The sequence below is a fragment of the Sander lucioperca genome, chromosome 2 (genome assembly GCF_008315115.2).
Source record: "Sander lucioperca isolate FBNREF2018 chromosome 2, SLUC_FBN_1.2, whole genome shotgun sequence".
Classification (NCBI taxonomy): Eukaryota; Metazoa; Chordata; class Actinopteri; order Perciformes; family Percidae; genus Sander; species Sander lucioperca.
The window spans coordinates 16,063,469-16,087,179 of record NC_050174.1 but is presented as its reverse complement, the minus strand read 5'-3'; the positions used below and the strand labels follow the sequence as shown (position 1 = coordinate 16,087,179).

Here is a 23,711-nt window from a genome sequence, read left to right as displayed (position 1 = left end):
GACGACCTTTATACACTTTAAAATAGCATGCTGCAAAAGTGCTATTTACTTGCTGAGAAGTAGAGGATTAGATAGTAAATGTAAAGTATGTAAAGAGGAGGAGCAGGTGAGCCTGAGTGCGGTTTGAGGCTAATTGTTTGGGTCAGGGTGGGAGCGTGGGGACGGATGGCTTCCGTGTCCCACCAACAAGGCTCTCGGTAACTGAGCCGGCGAGGGGGAGAATGGGCCCACTACAGGGCCACACAGCAGGCTCAAACAACACTTATTCTACTGGCCAAACTGTCAGCCAGAACAACTTCATTGTGCCCAAAATTGGAGTTGAAAGCAAGGCAGATACTTGGAAGGGGAGGGGGCAATGGGAAGGTAGGGAGAAAGAAGGGGAGGATGCAAAGAGAGAGAGGGAGAGAGGGGGTCTGTGGGAAACCGGGGGACTGGAAAAGGGGGAGTCCTAGAGAAAGTGCAGTCTTAGGGATGAATAGGGTCAGACGGTGTGAGTTCATTTCAGTGAGGAGAATTCCCACAGATCCTACACGAGGGGCAGACGGCCAGGAGCAAGGCAGTGGATTGAATGGAAATTTATTAAAATGCATTCTGAGAAGAGCAGTTTTGTATTCTAGTCTGTATTGCCACCACATTTGATCACACTATTCAGCCATTATAAACACAGTTCTTAGACAGCGGTGACATAACTAGCTGATAGTGCTACATACAGAATGTTACTAATGTGCATCTAGTGTGCACTCACTCATCTGCTGCCCTAAGGTTTCTTGTGTTACATTTTTTTGTAGAGAGTACAACAATTTCCATTTAATACTGGTGCTCCTCCTGCGTTGCCGTTCTGTGCAGCAGCTCCCCCAATATCCCATGCCAATATCAGATCATATTTTTGAGAAATGTCTCAAGCCTATGTAATAAATAACTGTGCCACACACACAGGCTACTCACAAGAATTAGACACCTCCCTGCAGGATTTCCCTGCCTTGGACCCCAGGAGGGAGCACAGTCACAGTCTTTGAACTGTGATTTGTATATAGTACAACAGAAAGCCGCTTTAGACTGACACTAAACCAGTCTAAATCAGTCCAACACTGATTTACGTCACAATTCTACCCTTTGTCTCTTCTCTCTTCTTCTGCTGGCTATTTCAAATTCATCTTCCTGCCCTCAGTAACTACTGCAAAAGGGTGAAGAAGTTTACTTAGTCACACTGAGTTTAGGGAGATGAGGAAGCTCTGTGATTCTGTGTGTGTGTGGGCGAAGGTGTGAGTGTGTTCACTCTCGCGTGTCAGTGTGGTTTGCTCTTGTGTGTGTGTGTGTGTGTGTGTGTGTGTGTGTGTGTGTGTGTGTGTGTGTGTGTGTGTGTGTGTGTGTGTGTGTGTGTGCATGTGTGTGCAAAATGCGGAAATGTACACACACCCCTGTTTGATCCAGAGCTAGCCCTGCAGCTCCCACATACTCAACAAAAGGCCTCCTCTATCCATTGTATGAGCTGTGTGTTTCCCAGGAGAGCTCGGACTCAGTGAGAGAAGGGCCCCAGATCGCTTTCTCCTGACATGGATGTTTATCTGCTCTATGGTCCAGCAGAACACCATCAAAAAGGATGGGCCTTTTTTAATTTTGATGTGCATGACACAGTTTTGGAAAAGAGAAGACTAGAGGGTGTGAGGAAGAAAAAGAGAGATTGAGTGAGAGAGTGAATGAGAGAGTGAGTGGGTGAGTGAGTGAGTGAGTGAGTGAGTGAGTGAGTGAGTGAGTGAGTGAGTGAGTGAGTGAGTGAGTGAGTGAATGAGTGAGTGAGTGAGTAAGTAAGTGAGTGAGACATACGAGACAGACAGATAGAGAAAGAGCCTGTCTATGAAGGTGTTCTCAGTGCACTCATATGAAAAAGAATATTTATGGTGTTCTCCGCCATTTTATTTGCTCCTTGTCTTTACACTAGTCAGCTTTCTTGTCAACCTTGTTCATGAATGTAGATCCACCCGGTGGGTGGGTAGAGATTTCCCCTTGATCTTGACAAGTTCTCCCATCCCTGACTGCATACTAATTTCCCCAGAACTACTGAACCAATGTAAAACAAATACAAATTGCCAGGGCTGCTCTTCATTGCTTGAGAGGCAGGGTCTTAGGAGGTTAGCAGAAAGTAGCTGCCTATTGTGTGTCTGTAATTAATCAGATTGTCTGCTGTGGACAGAGAAGCTTACAGGGAGTTGTAGTAGGCTATATGATAGCTTTAGGTATCCGTCAATACGCCTGAGTATCTAATCAAGGGAAGTGTAAAAAAAACGACTCATTCATTCACCAGTCAATTAAAAGTCCATCAAATGTTCAATGCGATCACCAAGACAATAACTGATTTTGACAATGGCGTCTCTGTATTTCACTTTATGGGCAAAGATCTCTCCTCAGCTGCTCTGTCTTCACCAGTTGTCTTTATCAAAGAGTTTTCCGTGATATATATCAGACTACTTCACTTTCTCCGGCAATATCTAAAAGTTTTCTTGAGATTGAGATTGCCTCTGGGGTTGACCGTAGATTTCAGTGTAGCTGCAGAAGCCAACAGTTGAAAACAAACATGGTAGGCTGATACCATCTAATCTGTTGAACACCATTATCGTCTAAGATATCGCTATACCCTCCTCCATACCCGCACCCACCCTACAAACCAGACTTACTCCCTTTGAGGTAAAAGCTTGTGTGTTGAGGCTGAGAGTGAATGTAAGCCATTGTTATGGTGTAACCGGACTCCACAGCAGGTTGTTTGATCCTGTTTTGGGCCTGAAAAGCTTTTTTTTTTTTTTTTTTTATGAACAACCACATCAGCTGAGAGGTTCAGACAACAGACACTATTTGTAGAGTCCTCTGTCTGTCTGTGTTTTTTTTCTTTCTCCTTTTTTTCTCCTCACTTTGCTTCTCTTTGTCAGTCTAAATCTCTCATCCAGATTCAGGTCTGAGTTTGAAGCTTTAATTACCATAAAGAGGAGCGTGCACTCGTTAACATATTGTACTTAGACATGAACGTATGCTTTAAGGCACACTCTGTCGCTCTTGATTTCTCCCTCGTTCTCTCTCCCTTTATCTTTAAACAGGATCTTGTTGTACCTCTCTGTACAGACACTGGGATTATATTTCTCGCTTGCACCTCTAGTATGGCAACAGTGAAAGAGAATGTGACTGGAAAGTGTTTAAATGACAAAGGCTGTAGTAAATTGTTTTGTTTGCCCACAATACTTGCCATGATACCAGCTGTTGTTGTGTTCCTTTTTACCCAACATCATCTCATTATTTACATTACAACATGCAACCACGCCGCCTTATTGTCAAATTTTGGATGCTTACTTGCACTTCTGCGTCTTTGTTACTGTTTTGTCATTGTATTCCCAATTTTGAACCATTTGGCGTTCAGTGTGGACAATGTTCATGCAAATACCCTAGTGCCATTATACCGGCTGTCTTTGTATGTCAGCTTTCTTCCCTAAGAGGTATAGATGAAGAGTTGGAGGGGGGATGGAATGGCGCTGTATGTTTTTGGAGGGAGATTTGTGCGGGCACCCACACACAGACACACACCCATCTGTGCCCCCAACCCATTTCAGACGTGAGAAACTGTACCTTCATTTGCATAAGAATAATTGACACTTCAAATTAGCCTTCCAATCAAAGAGGATTCTTTTCTCCAGCATATGTGCAGGCATTGAGCACTGCCATACTGGAGAATATGAAAGGGAGGGCAAAAGAGAGCACGGATGGGAGGGGACGTGTCATAAAAGATTAACCCTTTCATATCCTTATCTCAGAGTAGAAGATTTAATGTGCCCTTTTATTGCAAATATAACTTGATATACAGTAAAACAGACATTTGTAGGGAAATAATAATTGATTCCTTCTTTAGCTGAAAGGATCCTATGACTGCCTGGTGGGGTAAATGTTTTTTGTGATTGATAGGTATTTACTTTTAAACGCTTTAGGTGCGCTGACTGTGTTATGTGCACGTTTACACGTCTATATTCACCTCAGTGGCGTTTGGCACAGGCCAAGAGAGTGAGTGCTATTAAGTAGAGTGTGCGAGTGTTCGTGTGTGTCAGTGTGGATGTGTGCGGACTGAGGGTTTGCCCACATTAAACCATTAAAGCAAGTGCGATGTTGAATTATTGATAATGGCTAATGAAAAGGATCAGTTCAGGATAAAGTACAGGCTTAACCATAGCCCTGAGGGCTAACACACACACACACACACACACACACACACACACACACACACACACACACACACACACACAAAACACTATTCATTTCCCCTGTTCAACATCTTTTTTAGGTTTTCTCAGACAAGATTTAAACCTTTGCTAGCGTACTAGGTATTCTCTGTCTATCCCTCCATGTTCCAGTTACATTACAACCCACTCCAGTTAAGAGCAATGGAGGCCCCAACACTGGGACAAGATATCAGCAGTGTGCTTCCAGGCCTACTCAGCTGACAAGCAGAGAGCCTTTTTGAGGCTGAGCCGGTTTTCGGGGAGAATGAGGGAATGGGATTCAGTTTTGGGGGAAGGGCATAGAAAATGGGGGTTGAGGGTTTGGGGAATGAGGGGGGGAAGCCTCGGCGCCAGCCCCTCTGAAGCGCTCAGCATCCCCCCGCTTATGGGATGGCGGATGTGTCTGGGGGTATCCATGACAACACTGCTGCATGCCAGGGACATACCACGGCAACATGGCCAAGTAGAGTTTGTATTGGTGTGTGTGTGCAGATCCATTAAGGTCCACATATCTCGGTGACATTAATATTCACTCAGACAGACAGGGAAGCTGCTGCAGCCTCAATCAGTTTGCTGTTTGAATGGCATGTATCACAGACACCTTTATTTCAGCCTTTGACTCAGAGGCTCAACATGAATATGCCCACTGTACATACTCTCTTGTAAGTGAATGTAAGCCAGTTTCTGTAGTTTTGACACAGTTGTCAAGGAAAGCACCTCCTTCCTAATGATTCGACATGGCACAGTTTTATGCTTGTACTATATATTTTATACTTTCACAGAAACAGAGAGGTGTACCCTCACATTCACTCAGGTCAGGAAGCACAGGTCAGGACTCACTCTCTAACAAACATGCACACACACTGACACACTCTCTCACACAATCACACTCGTAGCTCTAGCACAGATCAAGCTGTGTTATAATAATCCCATCTGGGACAGCCTGGATTCTCACTCAGAAAGTACCCACATAATGATGCTCTGATGAGTTCCTGTGTGTGTGTGTGTGTGTGTGTGTGTGTGTGTGTGTGTGTGTGTGTGTGTGTGTGTGTTTTGTTAAACCCACATCCCTGCACACACACATGCACAACCACACACATGCTCACATGCACATGCATGTAGAGTCAAACTTGGGTCCTGGGGGAGTGTATTTTTAACCCCGACTGCCTGTGCATTTGCTGAGGGGTTAAAGGGGCCGAATGGTGAGTGAGGTAAATAATTCACAATAGCTAAAACTCTTTCGATGTAACCTCACAATGAATGGGGGAGGGAGACCAAAGAGACTTAGCTACGTAGTGGCACACAATAGTCCTGTCCAATCCTGCTTCGTGTTTTGTTTCGTGTTTAAAAAGAAAGAACTAGGTCAAAAAGCAATACCCAATAAGTCATATAGAACTCTCATCATCTAATGAAGTCTGATGCCATGCAGCATCTGTAAAATTATATGTATACTTTGCTTGTATGTGTGCTAGTTTTAGTGTAAATATACATCCACAGCACTAACAATTACGCCTATCCTGTGTTTCTAGGTTGGAATGGAGACCTTGTAGATCATGACCCAGAAACAAATGGCAAGATGACTGGAGTCTCCAGGCTAAAGATGTCAAGGATATTCAGCTGATCTCAGAGGTGACTGCACTCTCTCCTTTCAAGCATCGTGGTGTCTGCCATCTTGTTATATGGGCTATATTTTACAAATTCCCTGCTATGGATCAGCAGTCTCTGCATCCTTTTTCTCAGTGAATTCTATATGAAAGTGTCTGTAAGACATTTTGAATGACATTGCTTCTGTCAAATGGTTGATTGAAGGAGACAAAGACAGAAATGCTGTGCTAATGAAATCGTCTGACCCACATCCTTTAGTGCTATCCATTTCTCCAAAGACACAGAAAGGGCATTTGAACAGGTAAACCATGACTTGTCCCTGAAGTGAAAGAGGGGGTTTTCAGAAGGAAGAGGTGCATCCATTATTTACTATACTGGGGTTGCCAGACACTTAGGAGATAATGCAGTGCTTCAAGCATACAAAACATAGAACCTCCTCGGTGCAGACGAGGCCATTGTTGTGTGTTTTGAACATGTCTGTTTCCATCCATACTGACAGATGAAAAAGAATATGTCTCCCTAAGGTTCAGAAGCATGGACAGAGATATATACAGAAAGAAGGACAGGGATAGAATAGGATGGTGGAGAAATATGTTTGTGTGTGTCTAAGTCATATCTTTGTGCATGTTTGGTTTTGATGTATGTGCATTTCTGTACATGTGTGTCCCCAGTTTGTTGGTTTCTGTACGTACAACAGTATGTATCCAAACCTAGCCTAGTCCTAGATTATATAATGTAAATAAAGTTGTCGTACACGTAGTGCATGCACATTATTGTACCTTGTGTATGCATCATGTTTCTCCTGCACTGAGTCTGTATCAGTAGTCTCTTCCAGTTCTGATAGGCTTCAGTCAAGTCTTTCTCAAGTCATTTTCTGCAGATCAGCAGCAGCATCAGTTGCCTACTCATGGAGAGTGGAGGCATCTGACTGCAGTCTAGCAGAAGGAGAGCAAGGCATACAACTCCTCCACGCTGTTATCAGACTTGGGACAACACTAGGCATTACTTTCTGCCTTTGTCAATTTCCTGAGGGACACTTTGACATGAAATCCTTTTTTGTGGATGAGGGGAGACCACTCCCAAAAAAATCCTGTATTTTTACGCATAAATGCGCATTGTGATGGAGACCATGACAACCATCCATGTTTGCGGATGTGGTCTGATAAAATCTTGGTGTACTGTCATTAAAGAATCCCCAAAATTAGAATGAAAAAAGAAATATACAGATTTTTTTTTTATTCTAGATATGTTACTTAGTGAGCTACAAAATGTGTTGAAGACCAATACACTTTAAGATCTTTATCTTTTTTTTTTTTACATCTTGTGTTTCACTTTCCATATTTTGGCTATTATCCCTACACTGGCTAACACATTAGCATAAATCCTTCCGAATTGCAATGGCCCCAGGACAATAACATCGCTAGACACAGAGTGTGTGGAGCAAATAAAAAAAAATGGATGATTAGACTAATTTGAACCACCAATAACGAAAAGCTTGATTTAGTCAAACTTATAACAGACATACTGCAGTGCCCTGTTGGTCTGCTATAAAGCGGTTTGAGGAAACATGTAAATACAAGAGACACACACACACACACACACTGCAGACATCATCTTTATATATAGGCATTAAACTGCAGTGTCAGCAGAGAGGATGAGGAGGATGCCGAGAGAGGCACATGTAGCTTTAACTAAGATCAGCTGCCACAGATAGACAGGCAGGCCAGCAAGGCGGCGGGTGCCCTTGAGGTGCTGTGTGCAGGCAGGGTGGTGTGCTTGAGCTGTCTGAATCCACCTCCCTTCATCTTTTGCAGTTGGGCTGAGTTTGTCTGTTGATGGCCCAGGGACCCTCTGCCAACCCCGAACTGTTCTATACTGTCAGCCAAACATCAGAGAAATTTGTTGAGGGAGACAGTGTGGCCAAAATAGTACTTTTGTACTTTCTGACAAAACACGAGAGGAGTTGCTGACTTTCAAGAGACAGTGTCTGACAAGATAAATCAGCAAATAAATTTAGAGTAATCCTTAAGAAGACACCTCTATTAAAGTCATGGGATCCTAAAATGATGTGTTGCTCTGCCTTTGTTGTCTGATGCAAAGAATAACACCATAGACTGAAGATTTAACTGACATCCTTACTTTCTCAAATGACCCCAGCTGTTCTGAAGCCTATACATTCATATTAGGCCCCAGAATGCATTTCATGCTTGTCAACAAGCTCTATAGTTTCGGGGGAATGTAATACATCTTTCTGGAGGAAGGGAGTGTCAGGTATGGCAAGAGTAATGGAGGAAGGGCTGGAGGTGCAGGTAACCCAGGTTAGGCTGGGTGTAAAGGGGATCAGATAAGGCGTTCCCCAGACCCTACGGTCTCCCAGTCTCCTCTATGAAAGAATAATAAGCAGCTGTAACCCTGAGACACTCCCAGGCCTGTGTCCTGAGCTACAAAAACTTTCACCGGGCGTCTTATCAGGTTCTAAGGATATCACGTAAGACAATACATGTGAGAAGTGCAGTGGGAACAATGGGAGAAAAGTGCAGTGTGATATGAGGGGGACTAATGTCAGCGGCTATTGTTGAGGCCTTTGTGACTGTCAAGTACACCGGGAACTCACAGCTCACTGAACTCCTTTCATTCAAGGATCTTGCTTTGGGATGTGATGAAACTCTCCAACAAGTGCTGTCCCTCATGCATTAGCAATGGTAAAGTGTACACACACAGGTTATGTGTTTGTTGCACATAAACTGTAACTAATATGTTTCTGTAAGATCCCCTCTGGCTGGGAATGATGATTTAGTCTCGATAGTTGCTAAGAGGAAATTTGCTTGTGTTTTTTGCCGAAATTTGTGTATTTGCTGTGTTGTGTTACACAGGATGTGGTGAAAAATCCCCAAAAGTTCATGCATTGGTGCCTTGATTTAATAACATGTAATATAAGGTAAATGATCAACTGAGATTTGTGGAATGTATTTGAATTGTTATATCATTTTCCCATTTCTCTTTTTTTTAGGTTGATGAGGTCCTGATCAACCATGGAGCCTGCATTTCATCAAGATGAGCTTCAAGATGTCCATGAGCTTCACATTACTCTTTACAACACTTGGACCTGCACTGTACTCTTTATTTCTGTATTTGTGTCAACTGGTTATATACGATTATTGGCCAAACTGACTAATACTGTGACCTTGCACTAATATACAACTGTATCTATATAGATTTATTATTTTTATATGGAAGAATACTTAATAAGAAAATATGATGAAAATATTCTTCACATTGTAACTTGGATTTATTTCATGGAATTGATTGATTCTAACAAGTCTACATTTTGACAGCTAAATAAAAGGCACTTTCCCTTAAAGTGATGTTTTAGTGTGAGTTATTCCCTTCTTTCTGTGTAGTGCTTTGGCACTCCAGGTAAAGAACAATGTGCTTGACATAATTGGGTCCTATTTAGTTATGAAAAGAGCATGCATGCTGATAAAAGTTGGCAGGGTGATCAAAGCACCACGTGTCCCGATCAAAATCATACACCTGACACAGTTGTAGATGATCCGGACAGACTAACGAAATGTGAGGAAACAGGTTCAGATGGCACCAAGAAGCTTCCCTGTTTAATATCAGCTCCATTTCACATTGCGTGCTGTTTTTTTCATGTACGGGTATGTCTGTCAAATCAAATGTACCTCTATGTGCAAAATATGAATCAACAATTAAAGATTAGAATGATTCAATGTGTCTTGTCTACACCTACTTTTGTTGCCTTTTCCTCTCCACATGTCAGGTTTATATTTTTGAAAGAAAAATATCTGACTTTTGTATCCCTGTTACAGTTTCCCTACAATTCTATTCACGCTACAACAAGATGGATAAAAAAGTAGGATCCATAAAATTGTTTCTTATGGGAAAGAAGCCTCATTTTTCCTCCCTTTTCTATATTTCATCCCTCTCATTTATCTTTATGTGCCTCTCCATTTTCCCATCTCCTTCATAATCATATTAATTCTGTCTGTCTTCACTACTTAACATTCATCCTCACTATTTTTCTCACGCTTACCCCATCTTCATTTCCTTTACCAGCATCACTCTTCCCTTCTTTCCTACAACCGTCTTTCAGATCCTCTCTGTAGCCCTTCGTCTTCCCCCACCCTTACCCATACTCTTGCTACCATTTCCTCTTTTTCTCTCTCTCCCTCCTTTGTCTTTCTCTCCCTCTCAGATGTCAGATCACAGTCTACTCTTCCGCTTGCCCTGTCATCACATTTTTTACACAAACCCATCCCTTAATTGGGCCTGTATCATCATATCATATCATGTAGAATATCTGATCACAGCAAGAGATGAAAGATGGCCTCCACCTATCCCCTAAAAGACAGACAGACACTCACATATACTGCAGACTCACAGAAACACATACACACACACACACACACACACACACACACACACACATCAGTGGTCGTATGGGACAGGAATCCAAGGTGATAGCTGTGTATGTGTACATTTTTTAGACTCCATGTTTGCACCATCGTCGATGTGATCGGCACAGTGTGACAGGTGAGATGGTGTGCATTCCAAGAGTGTCCACTGATGTTTGTATCAACTGCTAGTGGCTTTTGTGATGAGACAAAGGATGCCCTGGAGCCAGCAGTGTCTACAGGTAACTAGCGAAATAAAGGAAACATCAACAAAAAGTGTCCCAGGAGTGTTAAAATAGCTCCAACATGTCTTGGCATCAACTTGAAGGATGCAACACGCAATCTTCTGAAAGATATCCAGAACAAATGTAATTTCTGGCAAATAAGTTGTATTAGCATGTTGTCATTTCCAGCGCATTATGTCTTATAATGATCATGCATCTTATAATGATTTATGAATAGGCAAATGTTTGCACTATATACTTGAATATTGAAATAATTATTTGAGCACATGCAGAAAAAGTGTACCACAGTTTGCAGGTGTGGCCTGAGTCAAACGCATAACGGGCCATTTTTAGCTGCAGAAATGCTTCACCATAGGATGAAGGTGATCACATGGCTTACCAAGCCTTTATGTGTTGTAGTAGAGCCGTGGTTTTCCAACATTTTTTGACACAGTTTTTATGTGTGTAAGTTGTGAGCAGTTTAACCAAGGAATGGTACATTTGAATCCTTTTTGGAAGACTTAAGAGGTTAAACTATCCCCTTCCCAATAAAGAAACAACGATTGTAAGTAAAGAAAAAAATCCTCATTTGTGTATATGTAGTGTGGAGTCCACAGTCTAGAGTAGATTCTGAATTTTTGATGGTTTATCCCATTGTTGGTGTTTACAGAATCTTGTTTTACGAGTTGTCCCTGAAGCACACAGATGTTTATGGGGAAACAACGTTCTATGTTGTGTATACACTACAAATACTGTGTCACTATGAGGGTCTAAAGTCTTAAAAAAGGTCAAACGTCATAAGTAAATCCTGAACACAGTGTGTGCTGATGTCGACAGGATTTAATTTCTATTCTAAATGTGATCTACACCATAACAAAGCTGCATGGAGCCCTGCTTTTTTCTCACAAATGCTTAAATGCTTATTTTACTGTAGAAAAGGAATAGTATACAAAAAATATTTTCATGTGCAACATTTGCTGGTGAACACAAGGACTCAAGGAATTAGGACACAATATATGTTATAGGCCTGTTCTCTTTCAGGTTTGCATTTCAAACAAATAATACACACATTACAAGCTATTAGTCGAGTTTTTGAAATGTAGGCTTACATAATGATTAATTATTATAATTACTGTTTTCTAAGCAGCTAGAAATTGTTAAGATCATGGTTTGTTTCATTCTTTCTGTGTCCCAAAAATTGCAAGCCTGTTTCTGTTTTCTCCTGACATGACAAGAATACTAATATGTTTTACGTAATGAGCCAGGATTCTAGCATAGAAATACATTTCATATTTATCTTTCGGCTGGAAAACATGCAAAACCAATAATTGGGTGTTAAATATACTGTACATGCACACAACATGATTTTGTATATTGATGAATACTTCGTCAATAACCTGGCTTTATCCAATCACCACAGATCATATTGTATCACACTGGCTGGTAGATGAATGTGTAGTGAAATCCAATAGAGACAGATTCAAACACATGGAAGACATGCATCCCAGTTTAAATTGGTCTTCCTGGAATCATAATGCAGCTGTCTACATCTTTCAGTACAATTGAATTGTGCCGAGAGCATTTGGGAACCACAAAGATCTCAGATGGCACTTACTCAGGATTGATCTCCTGAAGGCAGTAAAAAATAAATGCATGAATTCTACTATTGATGCAGAGCGTTGAAGAAAATAATGTCTTTTTTACATTAAGGTGTTCTTTGGCCCAGGAACATGACCTTGGAAGATGCTAGCAAGGAAAAGTAAAGAATAAAACTTCTTAATCCATTATGTGATAGAAGTTTTTGCTCCTTTCTTTGTCTCCCTGCTCCTTTTTCCACCAGACGGCACAGTGTTTCACTTTTATCTACAGATAGCAGGACTTTGTGTTATCTTATTTTGTTTGGGAGAAATTTCACAAGTACTATCCACCCCATGATCCCAACAGACGACAAGATACAGAACTCCAAGTCTGGAAACTTCACAGTGAGAAAAATGAGGTCTTACTGAAACTACCTTTGGTGTGTTTTTAACTCTCTGGTTTTTCCCTAAGAAGATCTGGAAACCAAAGAGGCTGCCGTCTGCATAGTGTTACAGGGATATAAAATGCAATACAAGGATGTGTGTACATTTTTAAAAAGCAGCTTATTTAAGATCACAACTGAAATCTGGTGCTGGAAGCTGGAGTTTGATTGGATTATTGAAAGTTGTTGGGGGTTAAAGGGGCTTTACTGAAAATCTTGTCACAAATTGGGTTTGATTGACTTTTCAGTTTTTATCAGATACATCAACTAAAATAACTTATAGATACTATTGATCAGCAGCTCCCCGCCTGTTTAGCCTGATGTACCTCCATAGCCCTGTCAGATGAAGTCAAGCAGCCCTTCATTGACACCATCCGGCATGTTCTAAGAGTGGTCTTTTGAATTGATTTTAAACTGAATGTCATTTAACACATATTAACTAGCAAGTGGATATCGTAACAATATTTCTTTTATACTGTCAATGTCAGTAAGGTCAGTCGGGCAGTTTGGTCAAATTGCAGTTGTACCACTACCCTTTTGTCCATTACTTTTAGCTAACCATTTAGACTTCTCCGATCACTCAGTAACTGTATTTTTCAGGCACCTTCAATTGTAACACATAGTGTTCAAATGTTACAGTTAACTCAATATTTGTATCTTGTTTTTTTTTTTTTTTTTATTACTGGTAGTTGAGCTGAGTGGCAGATACCGAACGTGGTAGCTGGGCATAGAAGAAACTGGATGGACCTACATTTTTATAAAGCTAAGATATATACAAAAAAAGAATAAAAAATAGAATAGAATAGAATAGAATAAAAAAACATCACTTGCTTACCTCCGGCTACTAGGCCTACATAAGGTAAGTTAAACCTGTTGATAGCCATAGTTACATTTAGCAAAAGCTGCAAGTTGCTAGCTACACAATACTGTTTCTATAATAGATATATAGATAATATAGAAGTTCTTAATATTATTGTTTTATAGTACATATATTAAATTGTAAAGTTTCTCAAGACAAAGCAATCAAACATTTATAGCAATAATTGATAATTAAACTTGTTTTTTTTAACCTTTTAATGAATATGATCGGTACCCACCCAGCTGTCAATCTGGGTGGGCATGCGTACATCCAGGCCCATCCTTAGATCTGCCTCAGGTTGAGCTACTCCACAATCTTTCCACGTAGCAACTGCAGAAATACCCCCTGAGGTACCCGTACACCTGGTTAGGAATCACATAGTTGATCTCTGCGTGAGAAAGTTGGGGATCTGACATCCTCTCCTCATAACAGCCTACTATCACACATTGCAGTGACATGCCGAGGCTGCCTTGTTGAAGCTGGACAAGGACAAAGGACATTGCCTGTAAAATGTTGTGCGAATGTACATTTGTTTGCTTGTGTGAGTGTGCACATGCGTCCGAATGTGTCTTTCTCTTTGTGCTCAGTCGAGAGTGATTGATTTTGAAGTGTAGAATCTTAACACAGTGTTTCCGCCATCCCAGGAGGCACAGGACCACAGGGCCGAAACAGACAAGCATCACTTTCTTCTTCTTTCTCTCTTTCTTCTTACTCTCAGTCTCTCTCCTTCTCTCAGCCCATTCTCCCATGTCTGCCCTCTCTCATTCTCCACATACACCCATCCCTGTTTCAATCTAACTCCTTTTCCTCCCTGCTATATCTCCAAACCTCTCTGATGGGTTTATTGATATGTAATATTGATATTTATTGCTGGCTAAAATGAGCTGCCGTCTTGCAGGTGGTGGGTGGGGATACCTGATGTGGGTCAATAAGAGACAGACATGCCTGGTGATTTGCTTTGAGGGAATTCACAGCTGCTGTAGCTTATACTGCTGAGATATAGCCTGTGTCAAACTCTCATCCATAGGAAGAAAAGAAAAAATAGATGTGAAATGGAAGGGTCTCAGAGAAGATTTTCAATATTGTTTAAATAGAATAGCTTATTCACACTCTCACTCACAATCTTTTCACACACCTATCACTCTCCACGGCTGTGTGTATTTATAGTATATATGTACTGTACATGGAAGAGAGTGAGGAAATAAAGAGCTTCTGTTCTACGTGCAGTAGCAAATGAATCCATAACTGCTCCTTCTGCCCTTATATCATATATTTGTGGCAGCCTAAAAACTATGTCAAAGGTGAAAATATGGAATGCAATTTACACCAACATCTATAAAGACATCACAGCTACAAAATACATATTAATTTCTTTAAATTACACTGATGATTGACAATATTTTTCCACAACCAAAAGAAAATAACTCTGGAACCAGCACTACGAGAGCCATGTTAGATCCTGGTGAACCAACTCAATATATCTGCCAACTTCAGATTAGAATTGTACTGAAAATGTAAAATGTAAATTGTACTGTGTAGTATCTTCAACCTGCTGGTTGGCACAAGGACTAAGGGTAACAAAACAGAGGCAGTGTTCCTCTCTGCTCCAAGATTAGTGATGTCGTGTCACCCACTCCTGGGGCTCCGGCTTTGTTTTCCCATCATGCCCTCGCTGCCTGCTGGTTGGTTTAAACAAGCAGTATTCTTCTTCAGCCTTTCAATTATAATATGCCCCGCAGCAGCACCCTCCACACCAAGACGCAAGCTAAGAGAGTAGGAGGGATTGATTTGATTTTGGCGTTTAATGGGTGTTTGGTGTTGCTGCATATTGGTATTGTCATTGGTTGTAATTCCTTATGACTAGATTTGTTCTGTATTAGGTATTGTTTGGAGTGACGTACCCAGACATGCATGCATGCATTTAGAAGTTAAGCCTTGAAGCAAGACCTGAAGTCATCCATTTTGTGGTGAACCCCAAGCTGGGAAACAATATAACTTGAGAGTTAAAAAGTCAAAATACTATATATTTTTTTATACTTTAATTACCTTAAAATATTTAAAAAGTCAGCCTATCCACTACCCAATTGCCAAAAACTTCTTTCACTGCCATCCCGCTGTCTTGTAAGTCTCTCTCTCCCTGTCTCCTTTTTGCGGACTCCCACGGCAGCTAGACACGGGTCAAGTTCTCCTTTTGAAAGGGTGAGATAGAGGCTGAAACCATGCAACCACAATAGCAGGCCGTCTAGACAAGGCCCCACAGTCCTGACCCCAAGTTGGACCCTGTCCCCCCAGGGGCCTATAATACCTTTGTTTCCATGTTGATAAATTCTATTTCCTGTCGTACTAGCCACACAACAAACACTGTGACATCCAAACTTTGAAACTTAGACTACAGGCATGTACGTAGCAGTAAGGGACTTAGACTTTTAGAGCAGAAAAAAATTGAGGCTGTATTTTACCGATATAATGCCAAACATAAACAGTAGTTTAAGAAAATTATAGTTTATTAAAACCAATTAATAAACAAAATAAACCACATAGTAAATGCTGCTTAGTTAGGGTGCAATCAATTTAGAGATATTTCACGACAATATGTGGTGATATTAAAGAAAAAAGCAATCTGTGGTTAATATAATGCTTCAGTTGGTTTTACTTTGGTTTACGGATTTGTCTTAGTGTGGGTGATGTGAATATGTCTAGTGTTATGTTGACTTAGGGTCCTCACGGTTCCCATAGACTCATGTCTGGATTTTGGGTGGGGGTGCAGTCTGGTGATTTAGACATGAATTATCATCTAGTCACACCGCGTAAATTAACATACAGCCTTAGACAGAGTACACAAGAGCAGGCCACTTCTATTCAATGGCCCACATGGGAACACGGTCTGCTGGCCTGAGACTCCTAGTGTCTGTTTTCACCACGGCCTGCTCACGGCGAGGTGCTATGCTAATTAGCTAGTGCTTGCACATACTACTAGTGTGTGCACTTTGCCATCAATACGTTGTTATACTGTCTACATGCCAACACTCATTATCTGACCAGGAAGAAAGAGTTTTAAAAGACAGAGTTGTTGACAAAAAATAGTATCAGTAACAAAAAAGGGGAGAAAATTAGAAAAAAGGGGAGATATTTTGGTAACAACAGTGCCTAAATAAATCAGCCACTACATGTCATCATTCAAAATCTAGTGGAATTCCCTATCGTTGTATCAGCTGCAGTTGGCACCCTTCTCATGGTGGCTGGGACTCTCTCGGAACAGTATGCTGCATAAAAAGCAGCTAATGAATTAAAGAAAACAAAGAAGCATAATATTGCAGTTTATAACCACGAAGCTGCAATAAATGGGCAAAACTGGCTTCACGTTATGCAGCATCTTTATTGCTGCATTTTAAATCATATATCTGTGTGGGTGATGTTTTATTCTTAATCAATAAGTACCACAAAAGCGCCATCTGAAAACCCTACTTCCTGTTCTTTGTCCTCCATTTTCTACCACCATGCCAGCGCAGGGCTCGGAGCTGTAACACAGGATCTTGCTAGCTTTCTTCCATTATTCCTACAGACTCCTTGTCCTCCCCACTTCATCTTCTGCCTCCCCACAGAGAGCCATGACGTGTCTGAGTCATTTTCGATTACAGTATGTATTTATAGACGGTAGAGTCAGGACCCAGGCCCTGTGTTTGTGCATGTGTGAGATTGTGTATATGTGTGTGTGGTTGGATGGGTGTTCTAACTCACACTGCCTAAAACTAGGGCCGGAGTCCGATGACTCACCTCAGCTACTGGATGCTTGCACCAGGAGAACTGACGTCACCTGTCCTGAGACCGAGAGTTACTGCACGCAGTGACCGCACTCTGATCCAGGTTAGAGAGTGCCGGAGATTGTCTGTCATCTCGGAGCTTAAAGACACTGCCTCATTTCCTCATTTTCTGAGCACAGGTCAAAGTAAATATGTGGCATTGCACTTTATGAAACCAAAGGTGGTGAGGCCGCAGTTGTTTTGGATCTGTACAGTAAAATTGTGCATTACAGTTGTTATCTCTCCCTTTGTCTTCTCTTTCGCTCACACTGTCATTCATTAATTCTGTGAATTTGTGTGTGTGTGTGTGTGTGTGTGTGTGTGTGTGTGTGTGTGTGTGTGTGTGTGTGTGTGTGTCCAGATTTACACATTTACGCATGAATCGTCTTTTATGCTCAAGTTTGGAAGAACCAGACTTGCTCATGCACACATGTAAACACAAACACAGTGCTCAGGCCTCCCGGTTGTTGATGTTTGAACGTTTCAATTGAGAAGGCTATAAGACCTGCAGCTGCCTGTCTCGCCTGGTTGAATAGGGGGGACTTTTTTTTGGGCGGGAAGGCGAGAAGGCGGTGAATGCTTTCCCAATGAGAGATGAGGCATATTGAAAACTACATTAAATTACCCTGATTAACAATTTAGCCACGATCAGGCTAGCCATGGGGGTGCTCTATGGGGAGGCCCAGAGACTATTCATCCCCACAGCGCCAGGGTCGAAAGGTGCCCCAAGTTCACAGGCTCAGGCCCTTTGTTATGCTAACACCCTATCCCAAATCAGCTGCCTGCTCCATGGCCAGACACAAGCACTTCCCTGAGAACTTTCAGGGAGTCGTCATTCCACTTCATCTTAACACCCCACCACCACCCCCTTCCCCCCCAACACAAACGTAGACAATCCCTATTGCCAAATTCCATGCACAATTCAACATTTCACAATTAAAGTGGAGAATGGGTTGGAGATGTGGGGTGTTCGGTTTGTGTCCTTAAGACGGACATTAACGATGTATTTATATCTGTAATATTTTGTCAATTCAAGCAAACATACTTTATGGAAAAATGTTGCATTGTTTATTTTGTTGTAATGTCAGGACTTTTTAAATCATAAAGGAATAGGGGAAAATCTTTTTATTGTCTTTGCAAGTGCCTATTTATACTGAGCAAAACAACAATATACTCCCATTTTAGAAAAAGACTAAAAATAATATATTTCAGTCTTTCTGTCTCCAGGGAGGGATGATCAATACACATTAACAGGCCAATTGATAAGACATGTAGTAGAAGTCAAGAGTCAAATGCAGGTCAAAAACCCTTGACCTAAGGTCAAAGTCTTTAGCGTGAACATGCCGTTGGTGCACAATCACATGTGTCAAATCTTGCCACAATAATGACAACAGTGCATTTATTTGGATTTAAGAGTTTCCACAAATAGATGTACGTGGTTAGACTTTTATTGTAATTATTTCACACGTTTTATCAAATGAGAAAAATCAATCATATCACATTATTTTCACAATATTTCTTTACCCAAAAACATTTTGATACCCCATTTATTCAAAATTTTGTTTATGTCTTTAAGACATTCTACTTAATAATGAAAATGTATTCTAGTTTTGGGGATAAGGCATACACAGTCACACACACACACACACACACACACACACACACACACAGTCTTTGTCACCGACATTAACAACATTACAACAGCAGCAATGCACATATTACAGTATGCCACAACAAATTGAATTAATTGTCCCAAAAAACATGCAATATAATTATATACCACAGTTTGGAAGGCACTGATTGTGTACAGCCATGGTCCTGAGTTGTAGGCGTGTATAACTGCTCTCGCTTCTCACTCACTACCGCAAAAAAAAAAATAACCTGAAAGAAATCCTCATCAATGCAAATTAGAGCCCATAACCTGGAGAGCCTTGCTTGAGTCACCGGTTTTCCAAAACGCCAAAATCACAGGCTTTCACCTCCAAATCTTGTTGTCATACATGACTACAGATGCTCCATGTTAGCACAGGACAGTCAGTCATATCCATGGATTAGTCTGCAGTCACTTTAAAAACCGTCTCCACACTCAGGCTGCCACAAGAGAAAATAAGGACGCTTCTAATTCTGCCAGCATAATTGCCTGATTATAATGAGCTTCTCTCTCTCTCTCTCTCTCTCTCTCTCCCTCTAGCTCTGCCTTTATTTCTCAGTGCCCCCCCCACACACACACACACACATTCTCACACTGTAGCCTAATTCTGATATAAATTAGTCTTCAATTGAATGGGGGGGGTCTGCATTAATATTTTGTGGTGCGGCAATGGCGCTTTGCATTGTTTTCCTGTGACTTCAACAGAAAATAGAGATTTAAAATAGAGAATTACGTATACAGTAAAATTATGAGCCATGGCAATACACTCATTGATTTTGTGAATTTCAGACAGGTGGTAACTCTGCCAGAAACGGTAAGCTAATGTGATGCCAGCCACATGCCACTGTGACTTATGTTACATTGTTAGTTTGTTGACTTTCTGTGTGCGAGACATAGAAGTAGAAGAAGAAGAAGAAGAAGAAGAAGAAGAAGAAGAAGAAGAAGAAGAAGAAGAAGAACTGTGGTGTTCATCTGACCTAAGGGACACCACAGAACCCAATTAAATTAAGAGCATGAAAGTTCCAATGTTACACTTAGCAAAAGGCAAATTTTAATATTCTTGCTTTACTTTGAGTATGAAATATCAAAATTCTGGAACAATTAAGGAGAGGCCCAAAAAGAGATATCATTCTTGAACAGAATCATCTCATGTTTTACAAAGAGATAACCCCAGAATATAATTATGATTTAATATTGAGATTTTATTACAGAGTCAGCTTCACCCAGCATCAAATTAATTACATTTCCGTGATCATTTTATATTCAAATGAGAATAGAACGGCATAATTATGTGAAATTGTAGTGTAACATATTATTTTCAGTCTTCTTTAACACAGACTTTATGTTACTTTAATAAAAAGCACTAATATCAGCTATGTTCTTTATTATTGTTATCATTATCACTACTACCTCATCAAAAGAACTGCTCTACCTGTCCAACTACAATGCACCCACATTTACATTTCAGCCCGAGTAATCACAATAATGTCAGCTTACAGGCATGAAAGTATGCTTATAAGATACTTAAAATAGAAACATTTTGTACTCCATTTTTTACACAAGCACAATGAAAACAATTCAGAATATATGGATATTTTAAAATGTGTTTACAGCATTTCTCACTCCCATGTTAGTATACTACAATGTATATTTGCAAACTAAACCACATCAAGAACACAAATAATATACACTTGACAAAATACTCATAAATGTTGCAGAATGTTTGAAAAACATGCATACAAAGTTTCGCAGTAGTTGTTATTCTGTCTGCAATGTTTTCACTTTAGCTATAGCATACATCGCCTTGTTCCACCAGGATTTGTTCTTTCATCCCTCTAAAGCTGTCTAAGCCCAGACGCAGGCTAAATGAGCATGCCCACTCATGAATGCTGTTGCCTAATTACAATCCCTGATGGAAAAACCACTGAGGGACAAGCCTGAACGCAGCCACATGTTATGATAGAAACAAAAGCTTTTTTTGTGTTCAAGTGTATATGAACATCATTAATTGTAATATGTGTAATTTCTTTTTACCCAGCGTCTACACAAAATGCAAAGGCATCTGCATGTGCTTCAACTTGATTTACAGAAATTAGAATGATGTTTTGAATGGGGACCATGAAAGGGCCCTGTAACTGTGTTGGATGCAAATGCGCTGTAGTATCTAAAAAATGGGATCTAATGTCAACAGTGGTTTGGATTGACGTTGCCATACAGTACGTTGGAGGTATTTAACAAGAGGTGCAGTGAACACGGGAATAAACGACAAATAATTAAACTACTGTTGGCTATAACCTACAGTAACTTCAAGTCAAATTTAGTTTCGTCAGGCCAGAGTTAACACCAAAGAGGAATCAAGGATGTAAAATCATGTTTAATGTTTAACCAGTAAGACAAAGGAATGTCTGTTTTTTATGTCTAGAGCTTGACTGTGTCCAGCATTTATCAATATAGTGAACACATAATAGAGTAGTGAATTTGAGATAATGCAATTCAGAAATGGACATTGTGCACCCTAGATATTTAATCCTGATAGCCTCAAAACCTTTACTAAATTGTTGAGCAGAATTTTACACAGTGAATTTCTATGGGATATTTCTGTGGTTAACCAAATGTGTGCTCCAAATGCCACATTACTCAATTTAATCAAAAAGCTCCCGGTTTCTGTAAAGGAACCTGTACTCTACACATAAATTATTCAGTAGTATTTGCATTTGCATTGTAATTTGCATTCTTGTAGATTACAGAGAATGGAGAAGGAGGCGCTGCACCAAAGAGAATTACATTCCGAACCATTTTGAGTCTTACTGGTGACGAGTTGACATGGGTTTTTGTTCCACTTTCCCACTCTGCTTCGAGGTATACTGCTGAGATCAGTGACACACATTTCAAACAGCTGTTTGATTAATAAAAGAAGGAAACAATGTATAATGCTCACCAGTACTCACACACAAAAAGCGCTGCCATTAAAAATGAATTGTGACATTGAACAACGAGTCTATTTGATTGACTAGGCTGAGATTTTCACTGTAATATTCTCATCATCTTTATTTATATTGTAAGGCTTGTGAGTTGAAACTCAAAGGAACCAGTAGGCACAGAGGAGATGTCATACGGATTAAACACTAGGAAGGGGTGTGAAACTCTCACCACACTGAAGATCCTGGCTATTATGTTTCATCTAAAAATAACAAGCCTGACTAAAAAGAACACACAACACTGAATAAGAAAAGAATAAAAAACCACAAGCTCCAGAGAGAATATAGTTCAAACAGCAGCAGTAATAGTGCTGAGTGTGATATGGAATACAACGAGGAGAATGTACAGTACGAGACTCCCTTCAATTATAAATGAAAAAGAAATCAGTGTGAAATGTATGGAATAACCCAGATACTGAAATAAAACATTGTCAGTGTCTCTCTAGAGCCACTTTTGTGAAACGACATCATGTCTTCAAAATCGCTAAGATTTTATGTGTCTTTATGAAAAAAATTATAATTCTCATGTGAATTACTGCATCGCTTTAAGTTAATTGCATTCATTGCTGACATCATCATTAGTGAATAGCAATCTTTGGAAAGATACCTCATAGACCTCAGGGCTGAATTTTAAAAACATTTATCAGGGGAAATGTGCAAGAGAGTACATCAGGACGGTGTAGAAGCACACTCCTGCAGTGTGTGCGCCTGTCTACATGCCACGAGGGGCTGGTACAATGCATCAAGGGGGTGGGGAAGGTATCCCTGCAATAAGAGAGGAGGACTTAGCAAACATATGCGCATGTGCAAATACAGCCTAGCCTTTTTCCACCCACATGTTGATGTACATGCCACTCAGTGTACAGTTGCAAACACATATGCGTACTCTTTGTTTGAGTGTTCAACATTTGATTGTGTCTGAACCATGCTGTAATTATTACACTTTTTTAATTAATGTATATTGTACTTTTGGCAGTTGATGTGCCTCATTTTCTCCTAAATATAGTATGCTATGAGAAGAACTCACACCCACTGCTAAAAGCAAAAGACAAAAGTCTAATTTTAGTAAAGTGATCAGGGGAATTACTGTAAGTAATGCCACTGACAGTAAACTGTTGGTGAACTTTACACATTATACAACACAATCTCATTTGAAGAGGTGGTAAAAGTACTCAAAGTATTTACTTGATAGAAAAGTACTTGATATGAAATATACTGTGAGTCCTGCATTAAAAAAAAGTGTATATGAAAGTATGAACAATGGCCTACAATGTAACTAGTATCGTCAATGTTAAAATGTTACCTTTTGAGTATTTTATTGATTTATTAGAGCATTTAAGTAATTTGTTGTTTAAGTATTTTAATGCTGTAAGTGACACAGATGTCACTGTGTCTAACTGTACTTATTAGAGAATTTAATGAAATCGAGTATGTCTAACTTTCAGATACAAGCATAGCCCTTGTGTTGACTTCGGGTCACATTGACCTGTTTTTAATTTTTGTTTTATATCAGAAAATATGGGATGTAGAAATAAGCGCTGAAAATATGTAGAAGAAAAATTTAACAATTTCTAACGTTGGAAAAAGCAAAAACAAACTGTGAAAAGGTGTCAAAAACGTCAAAAAAAAGGTGTTTTTTTCAAGGTTGACAGGAAGACAACACAAGAGTACAAAATAAAATATAAATTCCAGAAATAGTGGTGGAAAACTACAATGTATGACAAAATGGTAACAAAAACAATTAGAGCTGCTTATGCCAATGTACAACGAGTTTGCACCTCCAACTCACAAAAAAAAACAAAAACCTTAGGCTCTTATATTACCTGAAAGTCATTGATCATCAAAACAGTGTAACTTATGTAAGTTATCAATCAATCAGTTTTAAAAAAAAAAAAAAAACTGA

The 23,711-nt window shown here is 40.1% G+C and overlaps 1 long non-coding RNA gene across 1 annotated transcript in view; it reads left to right on the top strand.

Moving 5' to 3' along the window:
• LOC116056842 overlaps positions 1-9,219 on the top strand; it is a 37,010-nt gene extending 27,791 nt beyond the window's left edge. Inside the window, exons 3-4 of the long non-coding RNA XR_004106677.2 lie at positions 5,783-5,882; positions 8,869-9,219. This is a non-coding gene — a long non-coding RNA (uncharacterized LOC116056842). The remainder of the gene's footprint in view (positions 1-5,782; positions 5,883-8,868) is intronic.
• The last annotated feature ends 14,492 nt before the right edge of the window (positions 9,220-23,711 follow it).